The following is a 14,996-nucleotide window of genomic DNA, read 5'->3' on the forward strand; positions in this document are numbered from 1 at the left end:
AAATAAATAAACACAAGAATTATTTTTCTAGAGAGTGAACATCTCTGAAATCTTAATATTCTTACCATTATTATTTTCACTTACTGTTTGCTATTTTATTTGCCTCTATTTCACGTTTAAATAATTTACTCTTCTATTTCGATTTGTCTAATTAGAAGTAGTCAATTAATCATTGTTGCTTAGTCCATTAATCCTCCTGGGAACGATAACCCACTCACCATGGTATTACTTGATACGATTCGACGCACTTGCCGAGTTGTGATTTTGCAAAAATCTGCATCAATCCATAACATCATTCAACACTCAATTAATTTCATAAGAATTAAACTTACCTTGGCCCCATTACAACCTTGAAAAGACCTAATGATGTTTGCATTTGTACACTTGATAACTGTTGATTGGTTAGATGAAGAACAAAGTCTTAGAAAGCATGACTAGAGGAGATTTGAGTGTTTTAATCGCAAACACTGAGTGATTAGAGTGTATATACAATTCCAGTGAGGGTTCAATTGCTCATTTCCATATGTCCATATTTGGTCATTGCTTGTCTTGCAAGTTTGTGAACTCTTTTCATTAACTCAACTCAATTGTGAATGTGTTTTGATATGATTCATCTAGTCCTTGATTGCGCATATATAATTTCTTGGAAAGTTGACTCAATTTGACCATATGTATACTTATATATATAGATGGATAGTAATTAGAATAGCATGATGCATGTAAGTAGCTTGCATTTAGATATGTTGCATTGCATAAGTTCTACCATTCTGCCTTCACTCTTTTATAGTTTCTCCTGAGCTTAGCATGAGGATATGCTAATGTTTAAGTGTGAGGAGATTGATAAACCACTATTTTATGGTTTATCTTGTGCTAATTTGAGTGGTTTTTATCAATTTTTTACTTACTTATTCATATAATTTGCATGGTTTTACAAATCCTTCCTGATTCTGTGATATAGTTGAAATCATGTTTACTGGGCCTTTAAACTGTCGATTATAATTATCCTTTATTACCATTCGATACCGTGATCTGTGTGTTAAGTATTTTTAGGCTTTATAAGGCAGGAATGGCTTAGAGGATGGAAAAGAAACATGCAAAAGTGGAAGGAACGTGAGAAAATGAAGTTTTGAGGAGCTGGCAGCGACGCGTACGCGTGCCTAGCACAAAAGACAAGCGACGCGTACGTATGACTGACGCGTACGCGTGACAAGGAATTTCGCCAAATGACGCGCGCACGTGACCTACGTGTACGCGTGACATGCGCCACATGCAGAAAGTTGCAGAAAGCACTGGGGGCAATTTCTGGGTTCCTTTTTGGCCCAGTTCCAAGCCTGAGAACACATAATAGAGGCTGCAAAATGGGAGAATCATGGAGGATTCATTCATTCATCAATTCACATAATTTTTAGGTTTTAGATGTAGTTTCTAGAGAGAGGGGTCTCTCCTCTCTCTAGGTTAGGATTTTAGGTTTAGTTTAGTATTTCTTAATTTGGGAATTCTACTTTGCTTTAATTAAGTTCTCTTCTACTCTTATTTGTTCTAGTTCTTTAGTTTATCTATTTTCTCTTGTTGATTTATTTATTTTTTCCAATTTGGTTTATGAACTCTATGTTAGATTTGATTTTCTATTTAATGCAATTTGAGGTATTTCATATCTATGATTGCTTTCTTTAATTTATGTTATTGATGCTTTCAATTGGTTGTTTGGATTTTATTATCTCTTATTAGTTTCCCATGTTTTTATGTTATTCCTTCCAAGTGTTTGTTAAAATGCTTGGGAGGGTTTTAAGTTTGATTTTTATGTTCTTGGCTTTGGTTGAGTAATTGGAGACTCTTGAGTTATCAAACTCCTTTGTTGATTGATAATTGGAAGTTGCTGATTGATTTGGATCCCTCTAAAGCTAGTCTTTCCTTAGGAGTTGACTAGGACTTGAGGAATCAAATTGATTAGTCCACTTGACTTTCTTTTATAGTTAGAGGTTAACTAAGTAGGAGCAATGAACAATTCTCATCACAATTGATAAGGATAACTAGGATAGGACGTTTAGTTCTCATACGTTGCCAAGAGTTTTCTTAGTTATTAATTTAATTTCTTGCCATTTATTTCCTTGTTCCTTATTTCAAAAACCCAAAAACATACTATCTCATAATCAATAATAACTACACCTCCCTGCAATTCCTTGAGAGACGACCCGAGGTTTAAATACTTTGGTTTATTTTCATTGGGTTTGCTTTAGTGACAAATAAGTTTTTGTACGAAAGGGTTCTTTGTTGGTTTAGAAACTATACTTACAACGTGATTAATTTTGTGAAATTCTTTACTAGCAAAAAATCCATTTGTCACTTCCCCAGGATACATTCTCACCAACTTAGCCCAACTTACCAATGTTGCTTCCTCTCTTGGTGCTCCTTGCCATTCCACTAACACTTGAACATCCTGAGACCCATCATCAAGCTGCAAGGTTCTACTATCAATAATGGCTACCGGCACTGGTTCAAAAGGCAGAGAAAGAGGAAGCTCGTTGATGCCCCCTGCCATAACGGACTCACCCTTAAACTCCTTCAGTAGTGAAACATGAAAAACGGGATGAATGGAACTTCCAACTAGTAACTCCAGTTTGTAAGCGACAGTTCCCACTCTTTGGAGCACCTTAAATGGTCCAAAATATTTCTTACCAAGCTTCAAATGTCTTCGCGTCACTATGGACCCCTGCCGATATTGTTGAATCTTTAAGAGAACTAAATCACCAACATTGAATGATTTTTCATGTCTATAAGAATCAGCTTGGTGTTTCATGCATTCTTGGGCTTGTTGGAGGCGAAATCGGAGTTCCATGTCAAGAATCTCCCTAACTCGCAATAGATCATCCACGTCTTGGACCAAAGAAGAGCGACTAGTATAGCCGGGTATAGTTCTGTCAGCAAACCCATACAAGGCCTCATGTGGTGACATTTCAATGGTGGAGTGAAAAGAATTATTGTAACAGAACTCTGCCCAATTGAGGTAGGGAGACCACTTGGTTGGATGAGCATGTATAAACACACGCAGATATTGCTCCAGGGTCCTATTAACAACCTCGGTTTGCCCATCCGTCTGAGGATGATAAGTCGTGCTATAGAGCAGCTTAGTACCACAATGCTGAAACAATTCTTTCCAAAAACGACTAAGAAAAAGAGGGTCCTTGTCTGAGACAATAGTGGCTGGGAAGCCATGATACCTCACCACGGAATTGATGAATTTCTGAGCAACCAATTTGGCAGTGAACCCCGTCTTTAACGGTGCAACCCGGGCTGTTTTACCGAACCGATCCACCACTACTAACACTGCAGTAAAACCATTGGAATTTGATAGTTTGGTGATGAAGTCTAAACTAATGTCTTCCCAAGGCTTTGCCGGAACCGGAAGCGGTTGCAAGAGTCCTTTTGGCTTGGCGGTGACATACTTTGTACACTGACACTCCACACAACGATTGACAAATCGAACCACATCTTGGCGCATCCCTGGCCAAAAAAACAGCTCACCCAACCCTTTATACGTTTTCAAAATACCCCCATGCCCTGCAATCAAGGCTGAATGGAACTGGTGCAACAACGTCTTAAGTATATTAGCAACATTCGGAACCCAAATTTTACCTCGGTATGTCATCAACCCATCCTTGAATACATATTTAGAAGGTAATGTACCCTCTGTAGCTTCTCTTGCAATTGAAGCCTCGCCTCAAGTATGGTTGGAAAATCCTGTTCATTGTCGCTTGGAAGGTGGAAGGTGCATTAGTAAGCCCAAAAGGCATCACTACAAACTCATAATGACCCATATGAGTACGAAATGATGTTTTGCTTATGTCTTCTTCACGCATTCTGATCTGATGGTACCAACTCTTGAGGTCAATTTTGGAGAAAAACCTAGCTCCATGCAACTCATCAAGAATCTCATGAATAGTAGGGATTGGGAATTTATCTTTAATTGTTATCATGTTCAGAGTTCTATAATCAACACAGAATCGCCAACCACCATCCTTTTTTTTTACTAGCAATACTGGACTTGAGAATGCACTCTGACTATTCCTAATCAGCCCCGCTTGTAACATTTCTAACACTAACCGCTCCATCTCCTCCTTCTGAAAATGGGGATATTTATATGGTCAAATGCTTACTGGCGATGCACCCGGTGTAAGGTGGATAGGGTGGTCAATAGCTCTATGAGGGGGAAGTTGTTTTGGTTCTTCAAAAACATCAGTGAATTCCTCAATAACTGTTTGGATAGCCACTTCTTCTACCTCCGAAACGGGCTCTTCCACCGATGGAATCGCTGCGAATTGAAACAATGAAGCAATGTTACTACTTCCGCTTCGTAGCTCCCTGAAATTAAGCTCGGTCTCTCGCAGCGATCGTTCACCCCTGAATGTAATCCATGTCCCCATTTCCTTAAATTTCATAAACAGCTCCATGTAGTTAATTCAGATGGTGCCTAATCTTATCATCCGATGTACACCCAACACAACATCTGCTCCTTTAAGGTCCAAGACGTACATGTCCGCGGAGAATCCGTATCCCTGCACCAATAGTGATAGGTCTTGACATTTTGTAGCACAGTTTATGGATTCACCATTACCAACCATTACCTTTAATGCAGGTGTAGGAGTGAGAGACAAATTGAGCTTCTTAGCTATGGACCCCTTGATAAAATTATGGGTGCTACCCCCATCGATTAAAATCAGCAGCTACTTGTTGGCGTGGGTACCCTTCACACGCAAGGTCTCAGAGTGAAATTCGCCCTCAAAAGCATTGAGGATAATCCGCGGATTCTGTTGTTCACCCTCTTCCTCCTCTTCTTCGGTGTCTGACTCATGTACCTCTCCATTACCCTCTGTCGTTCCTTGCAACAACTCCCAAAGTTCCTCTTCCCCAATGAGCAATTGATATGAGGCCTTGCAATGATGTCCCGGTGCGTAGTTGTCATCACAATAGTAACACAATCCTTTTTCTCATCTAGCTTGAATATCAACACTTGTTATTTTCTTGAATGGTGGCTGGGGTGCCTTGGTGGGAGTGGTGATGGAATGGAGAATTGCAGGGTTTGCGGGGTTGGTAGAGGTGGGGTTAGTTTGAATTTTCTGATTAGTGTAAATAGGATTGAGAGTGCGGTTGGGTGCAAATTGGGTTGGGGCTTGTTGAGTAATGGGCTTACTACTAGTGCTTCTAGCTAGACCCGTAGTTACCGTATTTTTTTGTTCATGCAGTTTGGCAATGGAGACAGCTTGTACGTAAGAGGTAGGTTGGGCCAAGAGCAATTCACACTTCAATGGCTCTTTGAGTCCGGCTACGAAGAGTGAGATTATCCATTCTTCACTCAATCCGTTGACTCGGTTGGTCAATTCTTCAAATTGGCATTGATATTCTTCCACCGATCCACTCTGCTTCAACTCTTTAATGGCGGTTCGGGGATCATAATAGAGGTTTTTTCCAAATCTGAGGACCATCGCTTCCAGAAATGCTTCGTATGTATACGCCATGTTGTTGTTGATCCCCCACCGGTACCAAGCATAAGCAGTCCCTACCAAGTGAAATGACAATACCCTGATTCATTGTTCCATGGGTATCTCAAAAGTCTATAAGTATTGGCGGGCCCGAAACACCCAATCCTCCACCCCCTCACCGTCGAACATTGGTAGATCGGCAACTTTCACTCTGAGTCGGGGCCACGGTTGCTCAGCCCCCACACTCACAGACCCTGCCCCTGAACCACCTTTCATGGTGTCATCACCATTGAAGCCATAATCATTCACCTTAAGCTTCAATTTCAAATTCTCACAAAGCAGATTTTCAATGGATCGTAAGGAATAGTCCATGTTCGTGAGCTGAGCTTGCGTATCGGCGATCCTCTCGTTAGCTTCCACGAGACCGCAGCTAAGAGTGGTGACCTCTTGCTTGTTTGACAAAGTGAGCTCCTCTAATTGGTTCACACGTGTTCCTTCCGCAATGGCTCCGATTCTCTCAATGAAAGCACCAATTAATAGGTAACCAAAAGACAATACACACCAGAACAAATTCAGCAAGTGAAGATATATAACAATGCAGGAAAAATATCAAGTAATCAATGAAACAGTGCGAATGTTATTGTAGTTAATCAACAACAGCAGCAACCCTGACTCAGGGAAGACTCCTATAGCAACCTTCCATATGAAATATCCTATTCTCCCCCATTACACTCCTCTCTCCTTATACACATGCATTCTCTCTATTGTTGTAACTAACTATCCACCTCAGCATACTATAAAAATCCCTTGTGACGCACCCTCACATTACCCTTCATAATCCTTCATCCACATAGGTGATTTCCTTATTCTTTTGCTTGTTGATTTGCAATTGGTAAATTTGGCCCATCATGAGTTGTCAGTTCTGCAATTGCTGTATTCGGCCTATTATGAGTGGGTTTACTCGTATCATAGGACATCTATTATTATGTAAGCACGTTGAATAATAAACTAGCTAGTGTATGTGAGATCTTGTTATAAATAATTTATATTTAAAAAATTGATTTATTTTAGCATCCAATCATTGAATGCTACCATTTTATGTTCAAAACATTTTTTGTCGTATGAATTACATGTTTATTGCTTACTTCAAAGGATTCTAAATTCACTTAAGATAAACAAAATAGAAGTTTGGCATGTCTATTATTAGTTAAATGAACAGTTAATTCTACTCCTGATCATTATCTCAAAAGATAACGGTGTGTCCTAATAAAAAAAAAGTTAAATTTAACTTTTGTCCCTTAACATTCTGGGACAATGCACATACAAAATTCTTTCATAATTTATACTATTAATTCTTAATAAAGATTTATTAGATATATAGCACACATTTGGGTAATGATGAGCTGAAACATCAAGTACTATACGGTTATTGATTAGAGATTTATTTATTTTTAAATTTAAATTGATTAGATATTTATTTATTTTTGTATATCTATTTGGATAAAACGATGTTATTTTGATATCAAATTGGTCAAGAATTTATTTGTTGGAATTTATTTATCTTTAAAAAAATTGGTATAATATTTTTTAAAATTAATATGTTATTGCTATAATATTCATTATATTAATATTTTTTTAAAAAATTATTGAATATATGATTTAATAAGTATAAATTAATTAATAAATTATTTAAATTAAAAAATATTATTTATTATAAAATAAAATAAATAATTCTCAATATATTTTTTAAATATATAAATAAAAATTTATGCAATTAAAAACACAGAATATTAATGAAAATTGAAAGACAATTTACGAATTATAATAAACACATTATTTGACATATGTGGCATATATAATAATAATTATAATATTCATATTAGGTTTTGATACGCACAAAATTTTTTAGTAATGTAAAACTTAATTTGTCCTCTCTTCAAGCTAATAAATTAATAATTATGTTTAATATCTTTATAATAAAATATATTAGTAGCCAACTATTAGTACTAAATGAAATAAAACACACACACATATATATATAAAACACACACACACACACATACACACACACACACACAGACACACACACACACATATATATATATATATATATATATATATATATATATATTAAAAATCACTGAATAACTCAAAGTATAAAAAAAAATATGATAAATCTATTAATATTATATATTAACACAAGATTAGAGATAGGTGAAGATTTACTGATTTATCAATATAAATAAAGAGCGATGATTTATAATAAATTTCAAGAATTATTTACATATAGCGATATATAACTATTTAAATTAAAATATCTGTAAATTTATATATGTAAACATGATAATTTTATTAAAAATTGACTAACTTTTATAAAATATGCGTTAAGCATCGTTGTTGACTTGATGTCACTACTCATAGCTCTTTTATCGTGTAACTTTAGCAATTCTTTTGAGTAGGTTTAGTATTTTATAAAGAATGTCACTTATTTAATTTATTGTCTAATAATGCACTCATGTATTAAGTAGTAACATATTACAGTCACTTTTTTAAAATTATATAAGTAATTTATTAATTATATTTTAATTTTCAGTAATATTCTTTATTTTTAATTGTATAATTTTTTATTTATATTTTTTAAAAATATATGACGAATTATTTACTTAATTTTATAATAAATGATATTTTTAAATTTAAATAATTTATTAATTACTTTATACTTATTCTTTTAATAAGAAATTGGACTAAAGCACAAAAAAAACTACATAAAAATAATTCTAGAAAAAAATATTAATAACGTCTGCTATAAATTAAAAAAATAATAGAAGGTAAATTAAAGAAAAAATGCCATCCTAACTACAGATTAATTTATTAAAAAAATATTAATATAATAAATAATGATGAATTCTACCGTATCCTCTCTAAAATAAAAGGTAAATTACCCCTTGTGATATATATATTGAAAGTGATTCACCATATGAGTTTTATGAAGTGGAAAATATCTTTACGAATACAATTGATGCACTTAAAGGTTGAAGAGAGCTTATGGTCCGTGATGATAAAAGTCATAAAGACACACTACAAAAAAAATGATGTTTTAGCGACAAACTTTTAGTGGCAATAACATAATGGCCACTAATTTTTTAATTTAAGTTATCTTTTTACGGCAATTATATATTGGCCATTATTATTGTATGTTATAGTGGCTATTATTACTATTGCCAGAAAATTATTATCTTTTTATATTTTTAATTTTTTTAATTTGATAGAAAATGATAATCAAAGTTAATATCTTACTTTTTATAAGAGTTGTCTTTAAATTTATTTTAAACTTTATTTTTTATGTGCGTTTAAAATTTTTATTTTTTAATGTCTCTTCTAAAAAATAAATTTTATCTTTAATACATATTTTAACTTTGATTATCATTTTCTATCAATTTTAAAATAAACCAAATCCAACTTAATAACAAAAAAAAAACAATAAAACACAAAGTTAATTACGATTAGAAGATCAGAGAACACCATAAAAAGAAGGTTAGGGTTCTCCATTGCATGGGAAAAAGAAAAGACAGAAGAAAAAATGCACGGTGAGGGGAGAGAGACAGAGAGTGATGAAGAGAAGAAAAGAAAGGGAGAACTTCCATCAAAGGAGGAAGAAGAGAAAGAAGGAGAAGAAGACGACGGAGAGAGAAGTTGCCACCGCCACTTTCTTCACCTCCAGCACCGTCTCTGCCTTGCGCTGTTGTTGTTGTTTCTACCTTGCGCTGCCAGATCTGCCACTACTGTAATCCCTCTTCTCTGCTCGCCGTTGTCGTGTTTCTCATTGCTCGAGCTCATGCCTTGTTCTGCTCTGCTCCGTCGTATTTTTCTACTCGCGCCGTTCTGAAACCTGTGCTCTGTTCTGCATTTTGAAACCTTTGCTCTGCTCCGCCGTGGTGCCGTGCTCTATCCTCTCAGTCAAATCGAAAACTCTCCACCGTTCACCTCTTTCACTCAAGCCTCTCGCCTCAGCCTCGATCCTCAGCATCTCTTCCTCCATCGTCGTCGTTGAAGGCTTGTAGATTGATTTTACATACTACTTGATTAATTTAGTTGAATTGTTGAATTAATAACAATAGTTCCAGTATACATCTCTCTCTCTCCACGCACATCTCTTTCAGTTTAATCGATTGAAGAAGCTCACATAATCCTTTTCTTCTTTTCATTATTTTTGCAGTTTCGAGTTCGATCATGTCGAAGGACAAAGACTTTACCGATTTGTCGCTCACCTTCAAATTCCTCTTAGGTTTGATTTAAATTGTTGTTTCTTTTTTGAGTAATCACAATTTAGTAATGTAATTATAGTTTAATTGTTTCATAATTTTTATAAAATAGTATTGCATTCTTAGGTTTGTATTTTGTTGTTCTGTTTTGTGTTTGGGAGTGCTTAGTTGCCAATCTTTGAACATAGGCATCTTATGGCTCTATGTTTTCCTCTGAAGATTATCAAAGAAGTGTTACTAATGGTGAGCTTCAAAAAAAGATGAATGATGAAAAAAAGATTACAAGGTGCTGCACTTGCTCTATTCTATTTATTTTTAAGAATATTGTCTTACTCCTCTACACAATCAGTGGTTTGAGTTATGTTCAGTTTATTTATCAATAAAAAGTTTGGAAATATTGATAGTACACTAATTATATATAACTAATTCACATGAATTAATTTTTATGGGAGAATCGATTTCCCTCTGTTCTTCACAATGCACATTCATGTATGGCATTTTACTAAGTTGATGAAAAGCTTTTTTGTTAGTTGAATCAAAATGTATTCTTATTTCATTTATTTATGTATTTTTTTCACATTGTGAGAGTTTTGTGAGAGCATCTCTGTTAAAGTAACTGTTTAAAATACAATTGTGCTATGATTTGTGAGAGCATCCTAATTCCAAAGTCTTCCAATTTCTCAAAGCCTGAATCAATCAACCCTCATCCGTAGAGTAGAGTAGACTATTGATTTGTGCTATGATTTGTCTACAACTAGAGGATAGACTATTTTTCACTGTTTACTTTAGCGCAGTCTCAACAACTTATTTATAAATTTCAGAGAGACGGCCCTTGAAAATGCCAAGCAACTAGTAAGGAACTTAGAAACAAAGCTTGATTCAGCTAATGCTCAGCACCTTAAGGAGAAAGAAGAATTGGGACTAAGCCTTAAAAATGTAGAAGAAACGTGGCGAAGTAACAAACCTTGGCTGCCTGATTAAATTGTAGCTTATACTTGTATGAATTTAATTTTAGAAGGTTTAACCTCAACTTAACTTTGCAGTCAAATGTGACTCAATGAAGGCTGAAAATGAAGCAACTGCTGCACAAGATATGAAAAAGGAGTTGCAAGAGCTCAAACTGCAATATAAAAAATTGAAGGTGATATTAAAGTTCTTAAACACGTTCTTGATGGACATTAGTTCCTCTGATTATTTTTTCCCCTTCTTTGTTTTTCCCCTTCATAGGTTGAACATGCTTCATTTCATGATATTGTTGATAAAATGATTGAGGAGAAGGATAATGAAATATCTAGACTTTCAGATGATAATAGGAATCTTCATCAATCTCTTCAATCAAGACCACAGGTTTTTGTTTTTATGTTTTTTTTCCTTTCCTGCTTTTAGTAAATCATATGATTATTGAGACATAGATATGGTACTTAACATTCATGTGATCTTGTATATTTATTCTGCTGGTCTGACAATCTTGTGCTATAATCTCAGGTTGACCACAGTGACAATGATAATTATAACACAGGTATTAATTCATTTATATCCTGGCAGAAATTGTTCTGCTTGCTGAGCGTTTTAAGTATATTTTCGTTGTTTCAAATATCTGGTGATTTTCTAGTATAACGTTTTCTGGATTTAAATATTATTTCAACTGTTCTGAACAGCCTCGCATAAAGTGGATTCAATGAATTTAAGCCCCTTTGCTGCAGAACAGCAAATTCTGGTATGTCTTTATTCCTAATTTATGGTGTAATTCCATTCCCACTTTTAATTTATCACTAATGTATATTGTAAAGAGTATCTGCGTTGAAAGTTTTCTACATTGCAACCTGTTTTATTGCCTTAATTGGATCCTCGATCCTATTTTACTGTCAGCTCCTAGCTAGACAACAAGCTCAAAGAAAAGAAGAACTAGCACGATCACAGCGCCATATCTTAGCTCTTCAAGTATGTCTTAAAGCTTCTTGAGACAGGTATAAACTTCAAAGGAAGCAAATAGTCTTTTATTTTTCTATTTCTAGTGAAAAGCATGTATTTAATATGATAATGAAAATTGTGTGACCAGGTGAAGTGGAGGTATTGCTACCAGTTATTGGGATGCTTCTCCAATTTAGTCCACAAAGAGGTAATATTTGTCATCTTTTACATCACTTTGCATCCTTGTGTATATCTTATTTCAGGGAGAAAAAACTCACTTTGCATCCTCGTTTATTTTTATTAGTTGTCCATTTCTTATTTTTGTATGTTAGTCTTCGTGGAGACTACAATAATATGTATTTTTGTACCTGTGTAATAAATTCAACAATAAAATAAATAAATACATAGTGTCATTTTGTTTGGGAATAATAATAATAATAATAATAATAATAATTCGGAGAGTTCATAGTTTATTAACACAATTTTAAAAAATTATTTTCAGATCCAACTATTTTTAGCTCGAAAACTTAAAATGAATTTATCAAATATATTGAATTGAATTAGATTCAGATTCGATCTTCGGCTTAGTAGGATAATAATCTAGTTTTTACACTTGTCTGATCTCGATGTAAGTTTCAACTCTTAATACTTTTTAATGATTTATGTTATAAACTAAAAGTAATTTTCTAGCAAAAATATTAAGAGAAGAAAAAAGATAGGCCTATCTTCAGGGTATTGTTGCACCCTGGTGGTGATTATTTGAGGGAGATTTGAAAACACAATGAAAGTTTAATCGACTACTAAAGCTAAGCACTGATAAAGTAAAAAACTTGCTGGACTAAGTAAGATCCATAGCAGTTTCACTTTGATACTTGAGTTTATAAGCACCATCACGTAGGTCTCTAATGATTTCAAAAGTTATTCACTTTGTAAGTTATGTTAGTCTTGCTATTAGATGGATCTACTAATGCATCATGACTATGTCAGCAAATTTATAATGAATATTAGATGGATATGCGGGAAGTCACTAATGAAATGAAAAATCTTGTTGTGGTAAATAGTTCTCGACCAATGGAGAATTTTTTTTGGGGTGTCATTATGATCTATACACTGTTATATTGTTAATCTTTTATATATTTCCATTCTTTGTAACATGGACAAATTTAATACCTCATTAGCAATGCTAGTTAAGAAATAATTTAGATTAGTTATTGAGCAACTGTATTTTTATTCTATTTCTATTTTTTGTATGACATTTAATCACATCTTCTTTCTTGGCATAGGGATCAAGGTCACGCTCTTCAAATTAATTCCCTTTCAGCTGTGGAGGAACCCTTAGTTGCAAAGGCAAAATGTGGAAATTGGGAGATAGATAAGAGGTTGTTGAAGATAGGAGAAAGAATAGCATCTAAATCTCGTGGAGATTTGTAATTTGTAGCATTTTTTGCTGTTTAGATTTGTAACATAGTTTATTATTTTTTAGAGAAATTTGTGTATCAATATTTTTATTTTAATAAAATATCTCATTTTATAGTAATTAATTTCAGTATATTTATATTATGCATAATAATAATTATTGTTGGCAAAAATATATATATTTTTATGCATAATAAAATATACTTTTTGCGGCTATTAAAAAGGTCTTTACCGACAAATGTTATAATTGCCACTAAAACCTTTTAGCGGCGAAGCATAAGATGGCTAATGTCTAATTGCCGATAAATGTATTAGTGGCTATTTTTATTGCCGCTAAAAGCGAAATAAATGGCCGTTAAAAGTGATTTTTCTTGTAGTGACATTTGAAAAGATTCTTCAAATCCTCAAGTCATAAACACAATTAAAGACATTGTTGTTGATGATGTCAAATACAAGTTTCAAGAGATGGTAGATTTGGATCCTCATGAGATTAAAGATATTGTTGTCGATGAGGTGGAGATCAAGTCGAATTTAATTGCAGACAATAGGATTTGCAAGATGAGGTGATAATTATGCACAAGAATTTAATCACTTTCACGGGATAAAAGTTTTGCAGATAGTGAACTCCGAAAATGTTATCACCATATAGGAGAGGGTGGAAGAGGCTACGCTGAGTTTGAGAAGGAGTGGCGCCTATATAGCAGAGATTCTCCGTACCTAGGTAGCACAAATGTTGCCACATGTAACGAGCTGAATACGTAACCTTGTTGATGGGTTTGTGAGTTCATCGCAAAGAGATTTCTTCGGTGGTGACAACCACCACCACCACCATAGACTGGCGGTACTAAACTAAATTTAAATAATCACAAAAGAAAGAGAGAAAAGTAGGAGAATATATACCTAATTATTATGGTTAACATTCAACTTAATTATAATTATAAGCACTATATATATCATGGGATAATTTACCCTTTATTTTAGAGAAGGTATGGTAGCATCCACCATAAATAATATATCAATAAAAAATAATTTTAAAAATTGCATTAATTTTTTTAAGATAAATAATTTTTTAACAAATAAATTCTTAATCAGTTTGACATAAAAAAATATTGTTTTATCTCAATAAGTAAGAAAAAATAAGCTCCTAACTAATTTGAATTTAAAAATAATTAAGTCTCTAATTAATTTGACAATAACAATATGATATTTAATGTATTAATTCATCATCTACGTATCCCACCTAAACAATTTTCATTATGAATTCATTGTAAAAATGATGGAGGAGTTGTATTGTTTCAAACTGTCTCAAACCGTTAGTTAGCGTTTAGTTTATGTCTTTCTTGAAATAGAGATAAAAAAACAAACACTACAAGAAAAAGCGTTTTTTTCGACGCCAAAAATCGACGGTTATTTCTGCCGTCGATAATTATCGATGGCTTGCTGTCGATATTACTAAAAATTATAATAAAAAAATTAAATATTAAAATCGACAGCTTGGTCGTCGATATTTTTATGATGTATTAATTTTTTTTTCTATTATCGTCATATCATTGATGCACCAGAAGTCGAAAATAAAATCGACGAATATAGCATCTATTTTATTATTTAAAATATCGACAACGTTGCCGTCGATAAATGTGAACGGTCTTGATTGCTTTCCAAAATGGAACGGTGTAAATTTAATCTATAAAAGAGACGCTAGATGTGTTATTTTTTTTTAAATTAAAATCGACGAGTATGTCGTCTATTTTATTATTTTAAATATCGACAATGTTGCTGTCGATAAATTTAAACGGTTTAGATTATTCTCTAAAATGGAATGGATGGTGTAAATTTAATCTATAAAATAGACGCTATATATGTTGTTTTTTTTAAATTAAAATCGACAAATTAGCCGTCGATTTTTATCACTAAAAATACATGTTCCCGC

The 14,996-nt window shown here is 33.5% G+C and overlaps 1 long non-coding RNA gene across 1 annotated transcript; it reads left to right on the forward strand.

The window, feature by feature from the left end:
* Positions 1-9,405: 9,405 nt before the first annotated feature.
* On the forward strand, positions 9,406-10,029 carry LOC140176374 (uncharacterized). Its single transcript, XR_011867645.1, has 3 exons — positions 9,406-9,530; positions 9,694-9,762; positions 9,928-10,029. It is a non-coding gene; the product is annotated as an uncharacterized lncRNA (long non-coding RNA).
* The last annotated feature ends 4,967 nt before the right edge of the window (positions 10,030-14,996 follow it).

Source organism: Arachis hypogaea, chromosome 11 (assembly GCF_003086295.3).
Source record: "Arachis hypogaea cultivar Tifrunner chromosome 11, arahy.Tifrunner.gnm2.J5K5, whole genome shotgun sequence".
Classification (NCBI taxonomy): domain Eukaryota; kingdom Viridiplantae; phylum Streptophyta; class Magnoliopsida; order Fabales; family Fabaceae; genus Arachis; species Arachis hypogaea.